Source organism: Gekko japonicus, unplaced genomic scaffold (genome assembly GCF_001447785.1).
Source record: "Gekko japonicus isolate JY-2015 unplaced genomic scaffold, Gekko_japonicus_V1.1 scaffold340, whole genome shotgun sequence".
In the NCBI taxonomy this organism is placed as follows: Eukaryota; Metazoa; Chordata; class Lepidosauria; order Squamata; family Gekkonidae; genus Gekko; species Gekko japonicus.
The window spans coordinates 1,032,997-1,039,244 of NW_015161961.1; positions in this window are offsets into that span (position 1 = coordinate 1,032,997).

Consider the following 6,248-nt stretch of genomic DNA (forward strand, 5'->3'; position numbering starts at 1 on the left):
ATAGATTTATGTTCCTTTACTGGCACAAAACCCCTTTTATTTATTTATGTGATAAAAGCCCACAAGACTGTGAGGCAACAAGGTGGGTGAAACACTAACAGAATCCCTAATTTCTCCCACGTGCTTGAGAACATATATACTCACAATTGGAACTGTGCCTGGAGAGGGCAATAGTGTCATGAAGGAAGGAATCGGCAGCTAAATAAATAAATAAGGACCAGCCCCCCCCCCCAAATAATAAAATAAGCTCTCAGTTCCCCAGAACTCTTTATCAAAATGGATGCTAACTCCCCAAAAGCAAAAACTGAAAAAGGAAGAGTATGGAGGAGAAAACCTATGACAGAAACACGCCAGTGGTAGAAAGTGCTATTAAGGCCAGGCCAATTTATGATGGCCTCATATGATTTTCAAGGCAAAAGATGAACAGAGGTGGTTTGTCATTGCCTGCCTGTGTGCAGCAACCTTGATCTTCCTTGGAGGTCTCCCAACTAGGGCTGACCTTGCTTACCTTCTGAGATCTGATAAGATCAGGTGAGCCTGGACCATCTAGGTCCAGATATAAAAGGTATTACACTACTTAAAAAAATAATTCTGTCAAACAAACACAGCTATGTATAATTTTCATTTATACTTTTCAAGAACTTCTTACATCAATTGCTCTTACCAGCTGGTATCTCCACAGCTTCAGCTAAGTCACAGCCTTGATCTTGAGGATGTGGAAGACCCAGATATTCTCGATGCACTAAGACTAAGGCAAATACAGGTCTGGAACACATAGGGTGATTCTGCATCTAACATTCGGTCCACATTTTCTCAAAGGTGAGAAAAAAGTGCAGCTCAAAAGCACATTCAAATACCTCGTGGCAACGCCATACTGACTGCAAAGTCATCCCTGAATGGCCATAAATCTTTCTAGAAGGTACCATAAAATCCGATGATCAAAGGAAGTGAAAGCAGCATGCAGTGCAGAGGGGAATCTCTGTTCCATCATGGATTTCGTAAAACAACAGAGAGAAAAGCCAATGCAGAATCAGCCATAGTATCTTAAGGGTCCAACTCAGATTTCCTGAATACCAGGGTCACCAAAAGAGGCCCTAATCTCTGCGTTCCCACTGTCAGAGTACAATGGGTGGCACCGGCCACAAGAGAGGGCCTTTTCAATAACAGTACTGCTGTAGCTCTGAAATACTTTCCAAAGAGATGTTCATGTAGCATCATCCTTTCCAATTAAGGTTGCCAGCTGGCCAGAGAAACAATGCCCTGTCCCTTTAATAGAGGTTTAATAGGTGGAAAGAGGCAGTTGAAGCTTTTTATGGCATAGTGATAAAAGAATCACCTGATAATTGCTGCAGATCAAATGAGATAAAAGGACAGCTAGAGGGGCCAGTTTAAAAGCTAACAACCCTATGTTTGCTAATTGCTAAAAGGGGTCATACTTAAGTGAGTATTTTTGCTAAACCTGGAATCGGAATTATACTTTATTTATTGCTGTACTCAATGTGACTGCTTAATTCTTTAATTACTCTTTGGTTACATTTAGGGATGAGCCAATGTTTTCTCTTTAATTTAGTTTAAAATCCTTTTATATTTTTGTAACATTTTTTTTTGGTTTAAGGTTGCTGGTTTTGTAGATTTGTGGGTATAATATATGTGCATGTTGATCAAAATCTATATATTTATACACTCAGTGTGTGACAAGTATACGCATACACACCGTTATATCTAATTTTGAACTGGGTTCTAGAATACCCTGGGTTTACAGAAAAATCTGAAATCTTACAAAAAAAACAAGATGTTGGGGGGTTAAAAACTCCCCAAAATAAAAGAAGCTAAATATATAGTTTTAAGAGATAAATGCCCTCGAGATCTCATATGAGTAAGTTTACAATGACTATTTTGGGTGTTGCTGGGCATTTACAACAATATTGCCTAGCTTCCAAGCCTTGGTTTCTGTTAGTTAAAGGGGTGAGTGTGTGTGTATCAGATGAAAGAAGGAAGGAAAAAAACAGGAAAAGGGGAAAGAAGAGGGAAAAGACTTAAGAACAGAGAATGGCAGTTAGGTGGGTGGATAAGAAGAAAAGGGGAGAGGCTGCCAGAGAAGGGGAAGCCGAAGAGCCAGGTAAAGATGGGTTGGTTGGGAAAGGGGAGCAGCCAGGGGAAGGAAAAGAGGCAATAGTGTGAGAAGGGGAATGCAGATGCAAAATGATATGCCCTCCAAATCCTTGTGGGTCCGATGTGTGTATGCATGTGTGTTTATTAACTATAATGCTGACTTATTGATACACATATCTTATTGAAAATGTGTACGTTTTATCAGGGGTCATTTCGTAGAAAAAGAGGTGCAGGAGTGCATTAGCATAACTTATTAGCATAACTTATTTGCATATACCACACCCCCTGACATCACCGGAAGTGTGTCAGAAGGGAACACCCACTGCTCAGGTTCCACTGGACTGTTTTGGATTGCTAGCTATTGGGGGGGGGGGAAGGTGCAGATCTGCCCTCACAGAGGAGGGAGAGCTTGTACCTGAACAAAACTTTGTCTTAAAGGTGCCACTGGACTGTTTTGGATTGCTAGCTATGGGGGGGGGGACATGCAGATCTGCCCTCACAGAGGAGAGACAGCTTGTACCTGAAGGCGGGTCCGCGGGGGGGGCACGTGACATTTCTCGGGGGGGGGGGCCTCTGCAACTTACCTGGCTGCTTCTTGCGCCTTGTGGCCTGACTGAGGGCTGCTGGGAGCACGGGGCAGGGGTTGTTGCATGTGCCCGCCCCCTGGGCTCCTTACTGCTGGAGCTCTGCTCCTGTGCGCTCCCGCAGGAAATGATCCCTGCGTTTTATAGGGAAAAATTAGTACGAGGAAACAGAAAATTGGTTTAATTTGCACAGCAGTGAGATTGAAATGGAGACTTCCAAGTTAAAACAGCATGGATGAGACACTCAAAATTATCCCTAGTTATTTTAAGTTTTGGTTACTTCCTGCTGTTCTTAATTACTGAAATTTGGGGGTTGTTGGTTTGGTAGGAGGCTTTTTCCTATCTTGCTTCTTGTATTTATGGGGGGTTTTTTTTGTCATGCTGATTTCATATGGTTTTGTTCTTGTTTTAAAGAATGTAGCAAACCACCCCAGGGACCCTTCAGAATGGAAGGGTGGGGTATAAACTGCCTTAAAATAAATGAGCAAGGTCCCGTTCACACGAGGCGATTTGGCCCGGGAGCGGGACAGTTCGGGGGCGGGTCAAACCGGCGCGATCATACCAGAACATCTGTAAAGCGCCGTGATACCGTCCCCGAACTGGCCCATTCCCGGGAAAAAGCGCCTCAAACTGAACCACCTACCTCGGTGGTTCAAACAGAAGAGGCGCTTCTTCCCGGGCGTTTGATCGCCGGCGCGACTTTGCGCCGGCACAACCCCGGGCCGGAGCCGAACTGCGCATGTTCCGACATGCGCAGTTCGGCCGGCTCCCGGTTAGAGCCGTCTTTTCTCTCCGGCGTTTGATCGCGCCGGGGAGAAAAGGCGGCTCGGCCGGGGGATCCGTGGGATCCCGCCGAGCCGTATCAACGTTGGCGCGGCTTTTAAAAGCCGCGCCTTTTCCCCTGCGTGTGGCAGGGGCCCAAGTGGATGAAAAAATAATGTCACTAAATTAGTGTATATTTAGAGAAAAGCTGTCTCAGTATCCTCCATTTCCTACTGTGCCTCAATTAATTAATATGCCAATTTTAAGTAGATTTTTTACCCTTTTAATCAGTTTAGCATCAAAGATTTCAGTCTGGTTATTTTCCAGCACATGCATAAGTTGTTGATTAATCTATCCATGAGCCTTTCCCTCCTTTATAAATATTTAACAGTATATTTCCTGTGATTCCTACGTGTAGAAGGTTTAAAAAACAACTACTACCTCGGTGTTAAACAGTTCTGGTTTACATGGAAAGTTTCCCAAACATACAACCAGGTCCTTGCTCATGTGTGTACAATCTCTACAATTGTGTAAAAAAATATTATGAACCGGATGGTACAGTTTGGGATAATTTCTGTGACTGTAGGTGTGGCAACACTTTTACAAGCTTCAGTGACCACAGAATATAGCTTTGGTTGTATAGAAAGAAAAGTTCAGGGTATCTTTTGACACAATGAGGCTGTTATAGAATGCTGCCAAGATTTTAAATTGCCATGAGGGCCCGATCTTGATCAGGCTGACAGTGTGGTACTCTTGTTTCCCCCTGCAACTTTAAAGTGCCAGATCAGCCATATGGGGCGGGAAGTGGGGAAAACTATGATGCCAATCAGGACTGGGTCCTCATGGCATTTTCAAATGCCTTTAAAATGGTGTTGCTGTCCTCGTGGCAGCCACAAGGATGCCATCACATTTAGTTTGGCTCTTAATGTCATCATGTTTCCACTTTTGCTCGCAAACCTAGATATACACAGGGCTATTTTTGGGCAGGAATACACAGGAATGGAGTTCCGGCTGGCTTCAGAGATGGCCTCACCCGCTACAGCCAACCTCTAAGTGCGTGGCTACAGAGGGAAGGCCTGGAGAGTGACCCCCCCGGCAACTCTGAGGCGGGCGAGCCAGGAGGGACCCTGGAAGGATCAGGGAGGCATTTAAATGCCTCCCTGTGCCTCCCCCAGCCTGTCCAAGGGCCAACTTGCCTGGGCAAGCCAAGGGAAGGCGTGGGGTGTGGCCTAATATGCTACTGAGCTGCACTGTCAGTGTGTGTGGCCTATTATGCTAATGAGTTCCTGCTGGGCTTCTTCTACAAAAAAAGCCCTGCTGGTCTGGTATAATTCAGAGGTAGTTGTGGTGTTAAATCAGGAAAATAACAAACTGTGGTTTGCTTCTTGCTTACAAACCACAGTTCATTCTTTTCTCCCAGATTTGGATGTCATGACAAACCATGGCTTCCATCAAATAAGGAAGTCTCTTAATTTGTACCCCACGCATGACAGAAAGTGGGCTGAGTCTGAAGAATGTAAAGGTTCCCTTTGAATACACCTATTGGCTTGAACTGGACTTGATGAGAAATGCAAGGTTTCCACTGAAAATGACTGTGGTAGTTTGGAGCAGAATTTCTGTACTTCTCGTTGTATTCAAGGAGATGCATGATGTGATGTCACCCTGGATGTTTCCTTACCCCCCCTCCATGTTACTGGTGTCTGCTGAATGATTGGAGGATGTGGAAATGTATGATGTGATGATACCATGTCACTTCTCCCACACCTACACATCAGGCAGTTATAATGGGTATAATATATGTAGATAGAATGGAGCAGGTGCAGAGGAGAGCAATAAGGATGATTGGGGGCCTGGAGACCAAGCCCTATGAGGAAAGAGGAGGTTGAGGGGGGATATGATTGCTCTCTTTAAATATCTGAAGGGCTGTTACTTAGAGGAGGGTAGGGAGCTCTTCCTGTTAACAGCAGAAGATAGGACTCGCAATAATGGGTTTAAATGAAGGGCGGGAAGATACCGGCTGGATCTTAGGAAAAACTTCTTTCCAGTAAGACTTGTGCAACAGTGGAATCAGTGGTGAGCTCCCCCTCACTGGCAGTCTTTAAGCAGTGGCTGGACAAACACTTGTCAGGGTTGCTCTAGGCTGATCCTACATTGAGAAGGGGGTTGGACTAGATGGCCTGTATGGCCCCTTCTAACTCTGTGGTTCTATGATTCTCCTTCCTGTTCCACATGCATACTACCACAGAGGGGAAGGGTCAGTTTCATCCCCTTGTCCTTCCTTACTCCAGTTTGCCAGCTCTAATGGCTGATCCTCTGCTTGGATCCTGCAGCCCCAGGAGTGATGTTTCTGGGTGTTAGGGGGAGGAACTGCAACAAGGGAAGTAGGGAATCTCCAAGTGCCTCCTTCACACAGATGGGAGGATACTGCTGAGGAGGAGGGACTTGGCACAAACCTGTGGCAGCCTCCCATTCACTGTGACAGCTACTTCTGGGTAATGACACCCTGTTCTAAGGCTTGTGCCCTGCCTCTGCTTTGAAACCTGAATGTGCAACCTTCCCTTCGTTCTCTTCAGTTTCAACTTCCTTTAGGTTCCCTGAGCAAATGATACTGGTACAAGTGATATTATTTCTACACGAGACTTAATTTGTGTATATTTCTTAAATGGATCTGAACTGGAAATGAAAGGCAGCCAGCACTGGCAGGAATGTTATGTGCACTTTTAAAATAAAAGGTTCAACTTTATCATGTACTAATGTTATTTACGTACAGCACCAATAATGTCAGGGAGG